This window comes from Bombina bombina, chromosome 6, assembly GCF_027579735.1.
Source record: "Bombina bombina isolate aBomBom1 chromosome 6, aBomBom1.pri, whole genome shotgun sequence".
NCBI lineage: Eukaryota > Metazoa > Chordata > Amphibia > Anura > Bombinatoridae > Bombina > Bombina bombina.
This window is the reverse complement of record NC_069504.1, coordinates 585,575,201-585,589,400: the sequence shown is the minus strand read 5'-3', so window position 1 is coordinate 585,589,400 and position 14,200 is coordinate 585,575,201. Positions and strand designations below refer to the sequence as shown.

At 43.4% G+C, this 14,200-nt stretch overlaps 1 protein-coding gene across 1 annotated transcript in view; it reads right to left on the bottom strand.

Annotated features, from left to right (window-relative positions):
• Positions 1–14,200, bottom strand: part of LOC128664525 (beta-1,3-galactosyl-O-glycosyl-glycoprotein beta-1,6-N-acetylglucosaminyltransferase 3-like) — an 88,578-nt gene that overhangs the window by 15,803 nt on the left and 58,575 nt on the right. The gene's annotated exons all lie outside the window — the stretch shown is intronic.

Sequence of the window (14,200 nt, the reverse complement as noted above, 5' to 3'; positions counted from 1 at the left end):
CCCCTGCAACTTTTTCCGGTATAGGACCATCAAATTAGAGGTGGGAAGCTCAGTACTCATAACAATTGAACCGGGACTTTTCAAGGTGGACATGTAACACTTTTTAATGCACACTATCACAGCTCACCTAGTTTGAGGTGAGGGACATATTATACTCATATACAGGCTGTACAGCAGCACCCTTTAATACCCGGATCTACCTTGGGGAACCTAGCACTGTGTATAACATTTCACTCTATCAACAGCCTAAAAGGGCAGCTAAACAGGACAAACCAGCGAAAAGCTCAACAGCTGCAAACAAATCTGTGAGCTCTTTTTTCAAGGTCTCTGATCACAATCAAAATACACCAAAGGAATATACCATGCTCAAAAACACTGCTACCACATCATCAGAAAGTGAGGATAGTGCTGCAGAAGAACCTATACAGTTAAGTAAAGCTTTTCTGGCTTCTATCCCTTCAAAGCAGATTTGGATAATAAAGTAGTAAAAGTGCGCTCCTGTATAAAGGAGGAGTTAGCCGGTCTAAGAAAAGATATGACAGAAATTGGCAACAGAGTTGAAGCGTTAGAGGAAGATAATGAGTTCAATCAATCTGATATCTCCAACCTACAAAACACAGCCCAAGCACATGACCTGACCTATTCCTTAATCAGCTATAAGATTAACTATAGGATTTAGAAAACAGGGAATGCCGCCAGAATCTTTGCATAAGAGGAATCCCTGAAACTATCTTACCCAACACTATTATTGAATATCTGCAAAGCCTTTTCTCAAACGTTTTGGGCCCATCATCGACAATAGACACCTCAATGGACAGATCTCATAGAGCAAGGAGGCCGAAGCCTCCAGACCATGCACCTCCACGTGATATTATTCTAAAGCTAAAGGAATACCAAGCCAGAGAAGAGATACTTCGGGCTGCCAGGCAACTTAAGGAAATCAACTTCCAGAATTGTCGTTTGCAAATATTTATGGACCTGGCCCCTCGCACTTTGCAAAGAAGGAGAGACTTTCTCCCTCTCACGTCTATTCTCAGGGAAAAGGGAATCTTATACAGATGAAGGTACCCTTGTTCCATACAAGTAACCCACAAAGGAACTAAGTTCATATGCAAGTCTCTTGCAGATGCTAAAACCTTTTGCTCCAACCTGGGAATAGACCCACCTCCATTAACACTGGATTCTGAGAATCAACCACCACCTAATAAGTCACTACCACAGAGACCCCTCGCAACCCATGGGTGCGAGCCCAGCCAAAGAAGATGAAGAACCCCCCTGTGGTAACACACATGGACATTCCATGATCTTTACTGCTCGCTGGAGTGGTGAGACATATTTGGAGTACTTTAATAACACTCACTAAATTTGTATAATCTGTTATTTCCTTTTTCCTACACAGGTTAATATCGTGATATAGAATAGAATTTTTCAAACTTTGATATGTAGTTGACAATTGTTTGCTTATTTGCTTATTTAATTTTTCAGTTTAACAAAGGCAAGATGTCTCGTATTTAATTTAATTTTATTATATTCTTAAGAATGGATAAGGCCTTTCTTCCCCGTTTGAGTGACACAGGATGTCACATCATTTGTTTGTATTGTTGTTGTTCTTGTTGTTTTATTTATGTAGTGTTTTCATTTTGTTCATATCTACTAAGCTACAGTGTTTATTATATTACATCCATGTGATATTATTAGACCCACTAAACTATCTTATACTAGGTTATCTGGCGTTGTTTGAGAGCATGCGTTTGCAGTCTACCACCATACCCAATTATTCACAGATACCCATATTAAGTATAAAAGTATATAATTAAATGAGTAATACACAATCCATTAGGCTAATAACACAGAATGTCAAGGGGTTTAATGTCCCACATAAGCGCTCCAAAGCATTTATTGACATCTCTCATAAATGTATAGATATCTTGTTTTTGCAGGAAACCCACTACCTGGACGGTCAGGAACCCTCTTTCTTTTCATCCACCTACCCCACTCACTACCATAGCAGCCACGCTTCCAAAAAGATTTCAGGCGTTAGTATCCTACTCCACAGATCTTTACCCTTTCATTTACAACAGATGGAGAGAGATGAGGAGGGGAGATATCTGGCGCTGCTGGGCCTACTGGCAGGTAGGCCAATCACTTTAGTTAATATATTTATTCCTAACACACATCAGGCTTCCTTTTTCCGCAAGATCACAAATAACATATTATCTTTCTCTAAGGGGTCACTTATCATAGGGGGAGACCTTAACAGTCCATTGAATCCACTGCTGGATAGTTCTATTGCTCATTCCTACATGTCCAAATGATTAAATTAATAAAAGATGATTTGGCGCTGCTGGCAGTATATGATGCCTGGCGAGTGCAATATCCCACTAAAAAAGAATTTACTTTCTATTCTACTCCTAACCACTCACATTCACAAATAGACTATATACTTATAGACCATACCACCATAGCCTATATTTCTAATAATGAAATATCTCCTACAGTATGGTCGGACCCCTCAGCTGTCTTGGGCTCTTTGCACTGGTCTGCTTTACCTCACAAACCCTTTTAATGGCGTCTGGATGATACCCTATTAAAAAATGACTTTACACTGACACATCTAGAAACCTTCCTGAAAGATTTTTTTCGTATCAATGCTACACCTGACGTTAGCCCTTATACTATATGGGAAGCCCATAAATGTACACTGAGGGGAGAGTTGATAAAACTTAAATCTATCCAGCAGAAAAAACATAGAACCTTATGCCGGGAGACCACTGCACAATACCAGCAATCTGTTCGCCTTCATAAATTGAACCCTAGGGATGCAACACTCCAAACACAACTAGACCAGGCCAAACACAGGCTCACAGAACTTCTAGACCAAACAGCACAAACCCAGGCACTCAGGCTCCAACAAAAATACTACTTAGAGGGAAACAGACCAGGTAGATTGTTGGCTAGGGCAGTTAAGACCAAACAATCGATACATTTCATCACAAGATTACAGGATCCTCTAGGAGGGACCACTGGGGAAACCCAGAGAATTGCAGAGATTTTTAAAAACTATTATTCCGATCTATATAACTTGACACCAGATAGGGATGTCAGTACTCATCAAAGCAAGTGTTTGCAATATTTAAATTCTTTATCTTTCCCAACTATCTCAGTTGAACACTCAGACATGTTGATAGCACTGATCACTGCTGAAGTAATTATAGTGGCGATCAAATCCCTAAAAACAGGGAAAAGTCCTGGCCCTGATGGGATTAGAGGCACTTACTATAAGAAATTCAGCCATATAGTCACACCATATTTATTATCAGTATTTAATCACATTGATATCACTAAAGGTTAGCCACCCTCCATGTTGGAGGCAATAGTCACAGTATTGCCTAAACCACATAAGGACCTGACAATGCCATCAAGTTACCGCCCTATCTCTTTACTTAATGTTGACATTAAGATATATGCCAAAATCCTTGCCATTAGAGTAAATAAATTATTACCTTCCCTTATACATGCTGACCAGGTGGGCTTTGTGCCGCAGAGGGAGGCCAAAGAAAATACAGTGAAAATTCTACACCTCATGCAATTTGTTTCCGACCACGATATCCCTTTTCTTTTACTATCGACAGACGCTGAAAAGGCTTTCGACAGACTTGACTGGACCTTTTTGAGACTTGTACCTCAAAAATTTGGTTTTCCCAATAACTTTATCCAAAGGATCTTTGCATTATACAACTCACCGACAGCTAAAATCAGAGTAAATGGATTTCTATCCTCTTCTTTCAACATTTCAAACGGCACCCGCCAGGGGTGCCCCCTCTCCCCATTATCATTTGTATTATCCATGGAAGCTTTAGCCATTACATTACACAATAACGCCAACATACATGGACTCACAATAAACTCCACTACCCATAAATTAGCACTGTATGCAGATGACTTACTACTGACACTTACGAGACCTATCTCCTCTCTCTCTGCGGTGCAGAGCTCCCTGGCAGAGTTTGGTGCCTGTTCTAATTATTTAGTGAACCAACGCAAATCTGAAATCCTCCCAATTAATGTATCTGAACTGATTTGGATACACTGCAACAGCAGTCACCCTATACGATACAGCAGGACTCTCTAAAATACTTAGGCATCCACCTGTCTATGAGATCCCAACAATTGTTCGATTTGAATTATGAATCTCTCCTAACTACTATTACAAGAGAAGTGTCATTGTGGATTCATAAAAAAATATCTTGGCTGGGCAGAATTGGAATCACTAAAATGATCATTCTTCCCAAAATTTTATATCTGTTTCAAACCCTTCCAATACCACTCCCTATATCATATCTGCCCAGGATACAAGCAATTGTTTATTCCTACATTTGGAAAAAACGCCTACCAAGAGTTGCTAAATCAACACTCTACTTAATGAAGGAGGCTGGGGGCTTGGGGGTTCCAGACCTTTCCAAATATCACCAGGCAGTGTTCCTGAGGAGGATTGCTGATTGGTGAACGTTGTCTACACCAAATTATAAAATGTGTCTAACCCTGGAACATGAAATCACGCATACATCCCAATTAGGGGCCCTTTGTTGGCAATCTAGGAATAATATAACATCAACTGACTCTAGGAACCCCATCATTGGGGAGACTTTTAAGGTTTGGTCTACGGTTATACATGCACACCAGCACATTTCTTCAGCTCCTTCCCCACTAACAAACGTATTTTACAATGCAGAATTTCCAATTGGTCTACCCATATCTCCTAAATCTATAGTTAATCTAAATAGTGCACTACCTTTATATTCTCTTATGGAAACAGGTAACCTGATACCTCAACCCCACCTAGAGAGCCTTAATATAACGCAATTTTCACATTGGTATAGGTATTTACAGCTTAAACATTTTATCAGCTCCCATCGGAATAAAACTTTGATAATTAGGGAACGAACCCCTTTTGAAAAAATGTGTACACAAGATACCCCCCCTAGCCACGCAATTTCTGCATTATACCAGTTACTTATAACACCTATAAAAATCATCCAAACCCCAACAGTGGTCTCTTGGCATAGGGAACTCCCATATACCCTTACTGAGCAAGAATGGTATTCTATCTTCCAAAATATCTGCAGGTCTGCTCATTCGGCAACGGTCCTAGAAACCAATTACAAATTGCTTCTTAGATGGTACCTTACCCCTCACAGATTAAAATATATTTTCCCTGAAGCATCTGACAGATGCTGGAGAAAATGCTCAGAAGAAGGCACACCATTCCATATATGGTGGACATGCCCTCAAATAGGCCAATTTGGCAAGACATTAATTGAGATATGTTCAATCTTTTAAATAGTGACATCCCCTTGGACCCTATTATATATTTATTCCATGTTACTCCCAAGCTCCCTTTCAAGCACTACACCACACTCTTCCACCTAGCCATAAGCAGCGCAAAACAGATAATACCAAGGTTTTGGAAATCCGATAGAGCCCCTACCCTACAGTTGTGGATAGAACAAATGAGGTGAAACTTAGCTTTAGAGAGATACTTTATTATATTAATGGGAGGCTAGATTACTACGCTGAATTGTTATTTCTTTGGGAGTCACATTTTTCCAACAGGACAAGCCTGAGGGTGTATGTATTGACACATCAAGACCACATCACACACTCCCTTCCTGGTTTGGACTCTGATGCATGTTCCCTCTGGAGACATCTCTGACACTTGCATTTCATCCCCTCTCCGCATCCCTACTTTTCCTCATTTTCCCTTTAACTCGCCATTTTTTCCCTCTCCTCTTACTGTCCCTTCTAAGCTTCTACCCCCCCCCGTCTCTTTTCTCCACTCGACAATCCCCCTATAGATAATACTGTGGAGTATGGAGATGTCCTCTCTCATATCTGAGACACTGGCTGCTTACAAAACCCTATATGTACCCCCGGCCTATAATATGAGGCAATAGCGCATGGTAGCACGTAACAACGCTACAACGCTAGAGATAGAATGCTGTAAAATGTTGGAGAATGTACTGTATTAACTTTGAAATATTTCAAAATAAAAGATTGAACAAAAAAAAGACAGCATTACAGACCACTTTCTGCCCTGACATTGTGGTTCTACAAGTCTGTTAATATCTCTGACCTTGCCTGAGTTCCTGTTTGTTTTTTCCCTATGTTCCTAAATTTTGCTTGTCTCCCAGCTACTCTCTTGGATATCCCTTTTGTTTGATGAAAGATCGGACTGCTATTATGGTTTACCGAACCTGGCTTGTAAACTTCCTGTATTTGGTGACTTATCGGACTTCTCTAAGGTATCAGACTCTCTGCTTGTTTTGTTCTGGCTATTCTCTCATCACCAGCCTGTCACTGCTACCTGTTATCATTTGTCACCATGCTGCCATCTCTTGTATCCTGTTTATTTACCCAAGTATTGCAGAGGGTGCCTGTCAAGCACTGGTATCCTGTTTCAGTGCACTTGCCAAGTTCCAGTATCCAGCTACTGCATCCAAGCTCTCCAGGGAGTGTCTGCCAAGTGCCAGTCTCCAGCTACTGCACCCAAGCTCTGCAGAGGGTGTCTGTCAAGTTCCAGTATCCAGTTCCTGTACCCTAGCTCTATAGAGGGTATCTGCCAAGTAGTGATGTCGCGAATTGTTCGCCGGCGAATAGTTCCCGGCGAACATAGCTTGTTCGTGTTCGCAGCGGCGGGCGAACATATGCGATGTTCGATCCGCCCCCTATTTGTCATCATTGAGTAAACTTTGACCCTGTATCTCACAGTCTGCAGACACATTTCAGCCAATCAGCAGCAGACACTCCCTCCCAGCTCCTGAACAGCAGCCATTTTAGATTCATTCGGAAGCTGCATTGTTAGTGAGAGGAGGGACAGTGTAGCTGCTGCTGATTTCATAAGGAGATTGATAGCTAGGCTAGTGTATTCAGTGTCCACTACAGTCCTGAAGTACTCATATGATCTCTGCTGTAAAGACAGCACCCCAAAAAGCCCTTTTTAGGGCTAGAACATCAGCCTTTTTTTTTTTTTTTTGCCTGTGTAATTTTGACTGTGAAACATCAGTCTGCTAGTGTAATCTAATTGCAGTTGCCTGCCTGCAGTGCTACCACTCATATCTGTTGTAACAGTAGTGTAAATTTAAAAAAAAAAAACTTTTTTGACTGTGAAACATCAGTCTGCTAGTGTAATCTAATTGCAGTTGCCTGCCTGCCAGCGTGTGTGCCAGGCCCACTTGCTAAGTGCCACCACTCATATCTGTTGTAACAGTAGTGTAAATTTAAAAAAAAAAAAACATTTTTGACTGTGAAACATCAGTCTGCTAGTGTAATCTAATTGCAGTTGCCTGCCAGCGTGTGTGCCAGGCCCACTTGCCAACTAGTGCCACCACTCATATCTGTTGTAACAGTAGTGTAAATTTAAAAAAAAACTTTTTTGACTGTGAAACATCAGTCTGCTAGTGTAATCTAATTGCAGTTGCCTGCCTGCCAGCGTGTGTGCCAGGCCCACTTGCCAACTAGTGCCACCACTCATATCTGTTGTAACAGTAGTGTAAGTTTAAAAAAAAAATTTTTGACTGTGAAACATCAGTCGGCTAGTGTAATCTAATTGCAGTTGCCTGCCTGCCAGCGTGTGTACCTGGCCCACTTGCCAACTAGTGCCACCACTCATATCTGTTGTAACAGTACTGTAAATTTAAAAATAAAAACTTTTTTGACTGTGAAACATCAGTCTGCTAGTGTAATCTAATTGCAGTTGCCTGCCTGCCAGCGTGTGTGCCAGGCCCACTTGCCAACTAGTGCCACCACTCATATCTGTTGTAACAGTAGTGTAAATTTAAAAAAAAAAAAAACTTTATTGACTGTGAAACATCAGTCTGCTAGTGTAATCTAATTGCAGTTGCCTGCCTGCCAGCGTGTGTGCCAGGCCCACTTGCCAACTAGTGCCACCACTCATATCTGTTGTAACAGTAGTGTAAATTTAAAAAAAAAAAAAACTTTATTGACTGTGAAACATCAGTCTGCTAGTGTAATCTAATTGCAGTTGCCTGCCTGCCAGCGTGTGTGCCAGGCTCACTTGCCAACTAGTGCCACCACTCATATCTGTTGTAACAGTAGTGTAATTTTTTAAAAAAAAAACTTTTTTGAATGTGAAACATCAGTCTGCTAGTGTAATCTAATAGCAGTTGCCTGCCTGCCTGCCTGCCTGCCAGCGTGAGTGCCAGGCCCACTTGCCAACTAGTGCTACCTCTCATATCTTTTGTAACAGTAGTGTAAATTAAAAAAAACAAAAAACTTTTTTGACTGTGAAACATCAGTCTGCAAGTGTAATCTAATTTCAGTTGCCTGCCTGCCAGCGTGTGTGCCAGGCCCACTTGCCAACTAGTGCCACCACTCATATCTGTTGTAACAGTAGTGTAAATAAAAAAAAAACAAATTTTTTGACTGTGAAACATCAGTCTGCTAGTGTAATCTAATTGCAGTTGCCTGCCTGCCAGCGTGTGTACCAGGCACACTTGCCAACTAGTGCCACCACTAATATCTTTTGTAACATTAGTGTAAATTTAAAAATAAAAACTTTTTTGACTGTGAAAAATCAGTCTGCTAATGTAATCTAATTGCAGTTGCCTGCCTGCCAGCGTGTGTGCCAGGCCCACTTGCCAACTAGTGCCACCACTCATATCTATTGTAACAGTAGTGTAAATTAAAAAAATAAAACTTTTTTGACTGTGAAACAGCAGTCTGCTTGTGTAATCTAATTGCAGTTGCCTTCTTGCCAGCGTGTGTGCCAGGCTCACATCGTATACTGTGCCCACTTGCCCAGTGCCACCACTCATATCTTTTTTAACAGTGTAAGTGAACATTTAAAAAAAAATAAACTTTTTTGACTGTGAAACATCAATCTGCTTTTTTGTGTCAGGCTCACAGTGTATACTGTGCCCACTTGCCCAGAGCCACCACTCATATCTTGTTTAATAGTAGTGTAAGTGTACATTTTTAAAAAAAATGACAGGCAGAGGCAGGCCACTCCACAGGTGCCGTTGTGGTCGTGGTGCTGTGATTCCCTTTGACCCTAGAATAATGCCCAGTGTTCAGAGGCCACGTACCATGAGCTCAAAAAGTTCTGAGGAGGACATAGTTGACTGGCTAACACAGGACACCCAATCTTCTACAGCTTCCGCTCAGAACCTTGACGCACCATCCACCTCCAGCTTAGCTTCGGGCACCTCTCAAGTGACCACTTGCCCGCCTGATGCCACCACCAACACTAGCACCACAGCCGCTTCACTTGATCTGTCAGAGGAGTTATTGACACATCAGTTTGAAGAAATGAGTGATGCGCAACCATCATTGACAGAGGATGTAGATAACAGTGATATGTCTCAGTCAGGCAGCATTACAGACATGGACATACGGTGTGATGATGATGATGTTGTACCCGCTGCTGCTTCCTTTGTTGATTTGTCAGATACAAGTGAAGCGGTTGATGATGACGATGCGTCTGTGGATGTCACGTGGGTGCCCGCTAGAAGAGAAGAAGAAGAGGGGGAAAGTTCAGATGGGGAGACAGAGAGGAGAAGGAGGAGACGAGTTGGAAGCAGGGGGAGGACATCGCAAGGAGCTAGTGGCACAGTCAGACAGCATGCATCGGCACCCGGGGTCAGCCAGACAGCACGCCAATCAACGCATGCTGTTGCCACAACCAGAATGCCGTCATCGCAGAGCTCAGCAGTGTGGCATTTTTTTTGTGTGTCTGCCTCTGACAACAGCGATGCCATTTGCAACCTGTGCCAAAAGAAACTGAGTCATGGGAAGTCCAACACCCACCTAGGTACAACTGCTTTGCGAAGGCACATGATATCACATCACAAACGCCGATGGGATGAACACATGAGTAGAAGCAGCACACAAACTCAAAACTGCTGTCCTCCTTGCCCCCTCTCAACCATCCGCCACTCCGTCTCTCTTCCGTAGCAGTTCCTGCTCATCTGCCCACAGTCAGGTGTCTGTCAAGGACATGTTTGAGCATAAGAAGCCAATGTCCCAAAGTCACCCCCTTGCCCGGCGTCTGCCAGCTGGCTTGTCTGAACTCTTAGCCTGCCAGCTTTTACCATACAAGTTGGTGGAGTCTGAGGCGTTCAAAAAATTTGTAGCTATTGGGACACCGCAGTGGAAGGTACCCGGCCGAAATTTCTTTGCACAAAAGGCAATCTCCAACCTGTACTCGATTGTGCGAAACGAAGTAATGGCATGTCTGGCACACAGTGTTGGGGCAAGGGTCCATCAGACCACTGATAGCTGGTCTGCAAAGCATGGTCAGGGCAGGTATATCACCTACACTGCGCATTGGGTAAACCTGCTGACGGCTGCCAAGCATGGAATGCGTGGCTCTGCAGAGGAGTTGGTGACACCGCCACGACTTGCAGGCAGGCCGGCTGCCACCTCCTCTACTCCTCCTACTCCATCCTCTTCCATAACCTCCTCAGCTGAGTCCTCTTCTGCTGCTGAATCTTGCTCCACATCAACGGCACTCCTCCAGCTCCACAGGTACTATTCCACATCCCGGATACAGTGTCACGCTGTCTTGGGGTTGACTTGCCTGAAAGCAGAGAGTCACACCGGAACAGCACTCCTGTCCGCCCTGAATGCACAGGTGGATCAGTGGCTGACTCCGCACTAACTGGAGATCGGCAAAGTGGTTTCTGACAACGGAAGTAATTTGTTGGCGGCATTGAAATTGGGCAAGTTGACACATGTGCCGTGAATGGCACATGTGTGTAATCTAATCGTACAACACTTTGTGCATAAGTACCCAGGCTTACAGGACATCCTGAAGCAGGCCAGAAAGGTGTGTGGCCATTTCAGGCGTTCCTACACGGCCATGGCGCACTTTTCAGATATCCAGCGGCGAAACAACATGCCAGTGAGGCGCTTGATTTGCGACAGCCCGACACGTTGGAATTCAACACTCCTAATGTTCGACCGCCTGCTCCAACAAGAAAAAGCCATTAACGAGTATTTGTATGACCGGGGTGCTAGGACAGCCTCTGCGGAGCTGGGGATTTTTTTGCCATGCTACTGGACGCACATGCGCAATGCCTGTAGGCTCATGCGTACTTTTGAGGAGGTGACAAACCTAGTCAGTCGCACCGAAGGCACCATCAGCGACATCATACCATTTGTTTTCTTCCTGGAGCGTGCCCTGCGAAGAGTGCTGGATCAGGCTGTAGATAAGCGTGAAGAGGAAGAGTTGTGGTCACCATCACCACCAGAAACAGAGTTATCAGCATCGCTTGCTGGACAAGCGGCAACGCTGAAAGAGGATTGTGAGGAAGAGGAGTCAGAGGAGGAATGTGGCTTTGAGGAGGAGGAAGACCAACCACAACAGGCATCCCAGGGTGCTCGTTGTCACCTATCTGGTACCCGTGGTGTTGTACGTGGCTGGGGGGAAGAAGATACCTTCAGTGATTTCACTGAGGACGAGGAATGGGACATGAGTAGCTCGTTATCCAACCTTGTGCAAATGGGGTCTTTCATGCTGTTGTGCCTGTTGAGTGACCCTCGTATAAAAAAGCTGAAGGAGAAGGACCTGTACTGGGTGTCCATGCTACTAGTCCCCCGGTATAAGCATAAAGTGCCTGAAATGATACCAAATTCCCGCAAGTCGGAAAGGATGCAGCAGTTCCAAAATAAATTAAAAAGTATGCTTTACACAGCGTATAAGGGTGATCTCACAGCACAACGGGAATCTAACAGGGGAAGAGGTGAAAGTAATCCTCCGACTCCCACGACCATGCCGGCAAGGACAGGATGCTTTACAGATGTGTTGTTGATGGAGGACATGCGGAGCTTTTTAACGCCTATGCATCGCCACAGCCCTTCGGGGTCCACCCTCAGAGAACGACTCAACCGTCAGGTAGCAGACTATCTTGCCTTAACTGCAGATCTCGACACTCTGAGGAGCGATAAACCCCTTTACTACTGGGTGTGCAGGTTTGACCTGTGGCCTGAGCTATCCCAATTTGCAATAGAACTTCTGGCCTTCCCTGCTTCAAGTGTCCTGTAAGAAAGGACCTTCAGTGCAGCAGGCGATATTGTCACTGAGAAGAGAAGTCGCCTAGGTCAAAAAAGTCTAGATTACCTCACCTTTATTAAGATGAATGAGGGATGGATCCTGAAGGGACTGACAGTGGGTGATACATTCGAGTAAAAAAGGCCTAATGAGATGATCTGCCTTGGGCTATAAATGGTCCACAAGCTGCTGTATGTTATCTTCGAATGCCGGATGAATTGCGTGACTTATCCGCCACCAACTAGGGTTCAAGCCGTAATGTTTTAGGGCACTTTCTGCCAGGGAAACAAACATCAATTTTTCTGGCCACTGCTACAGCAGCAGCTGCAACAATACCTAATTTTTCAGGCATGTGTACATGCCAAATTTTTCTGACCTCTGGTGCTGCACTGTGGCTTCAAAAAACAAACCAAAAAAAAGGCACGTAACAGGGATTAAAGTGATAGGAATAGTACTACTTAACACACCACTCCTATCTGGTGGCACATTAGATTGCACGCGCGGTGCCCCAATATTTGAAGTAAGAGGACCGAACAAGCATCTTTTTCCATCTCCCGGTTTCTAAAATCCATGCCATATACACGTCCCCTGATAGGGGACGTAACAGGGATTAAACTGTTAAGAATAGTACTACTTAACACACCACTCATATCTGGTGGCATAGTAGATTGCACACGCAGTGCCCCAAATTTGAAGTAGGAGGACCGACCAAGCATCTTTTTCCATCTCCCGGTTCCTAAAATCCATGCCATGTACACGTCCCCTGATAGGGGACACCGCAGTGGAAGGTACCCGGACGAAATTTCTTTGCACAAAAGGCAATCCCCAACCTGTACTCGATTGTGCAAAAGGAAGTAACCTTACCATGGGTCTCAGGCCGCAAGTCTTGTAATTCTCTGTCTGGGAAATTATCTATCTATCAAATCTATTTATCTATCAAATCTATCTATCGTATCTATCAAATGTATCTATTGCATCTATTGATCTATCTATCTAATCTATGTATCTATCTATCAAATCTATCTATCTCGTGGCCGAACCGACCAAGCATCTTTTTCCATCTCCCGGTTCCTAAAATCCATGCCATATACACGTCCCCTGATAGGGGACGTAATAGGGATTAAACTGATAAGAATAGTACTACTTAACACACCACTCATATCTGGTGGCACAGTAGATTGCACGCGCAGTGCCCCAAATTTGAAGTAGGAGGACTGACCAAGCATCTTTTTTCATCTCCCGGTTCCTAAAATCCATGCCATTTACACGTCCCCTGATAGGGGACACCGCAGTGGAAGGTACCCGGCCGAAATTTATTTGCACAAAAGGCAATCCCCAACCTGTACTCGATTGTGCAAAAGGAAGTAAAAAAGGAAGGAAATTATCTATCTATCAAATCTATCTATTTATCTATTAAATCTATCTATCTATCGTATCTATCAAATGTAATCTATTGCATCTATTGATCTATCTATCTAATCTATGTATCTATCTATCTATCAAATCTATCTATCTCATGGCAGGACCGACCAAACATCTTTTTCTGTTGGAACAGTAGATTGCATGCGGTTCTCTGACAAAATGCAGAAGGACATTTGGCAGACGGACATTTGGCAGATGGACATTTGGCAGACGGACATTTGGCCGACAGATACAAAGCTAAAGAATGTTCCGATTTCGTCCGAGGGCAGATACGTTCCAGAGTGCTCTGTTCTAATCAGAGCCTCGGGCACCGCAACTGCCTCTGGGAACCTTACCATGGGTCACAGACCGCACGTCTTGTAATTCTCTGTCTGGGAAATTATCTATCTATCAAATCTATCTATTGATCTATCAAATCTATCTATCTATCGTATCTATCAAATGTATCTATTGCATCTATTGATCTATCTCTCTAATCTATGTATCTATCTATGAAATCTATCTATCTCGTGGCAATGGGGAGTTTGCGGTTGTGCAAATGGACTGTTTGCGGTTGTTTGCGGTGCGTTAAACGGGGAGTTTGGTCTGTCACTTTGAAGTGGGCATAACCCTTACACTACCTGATCGATACAACATCATACCTGATGTTTTAAAGCACGTTATTCCAAACAATTTAGGAATGTTTCCATCACTATTGTGGCCAGAAAG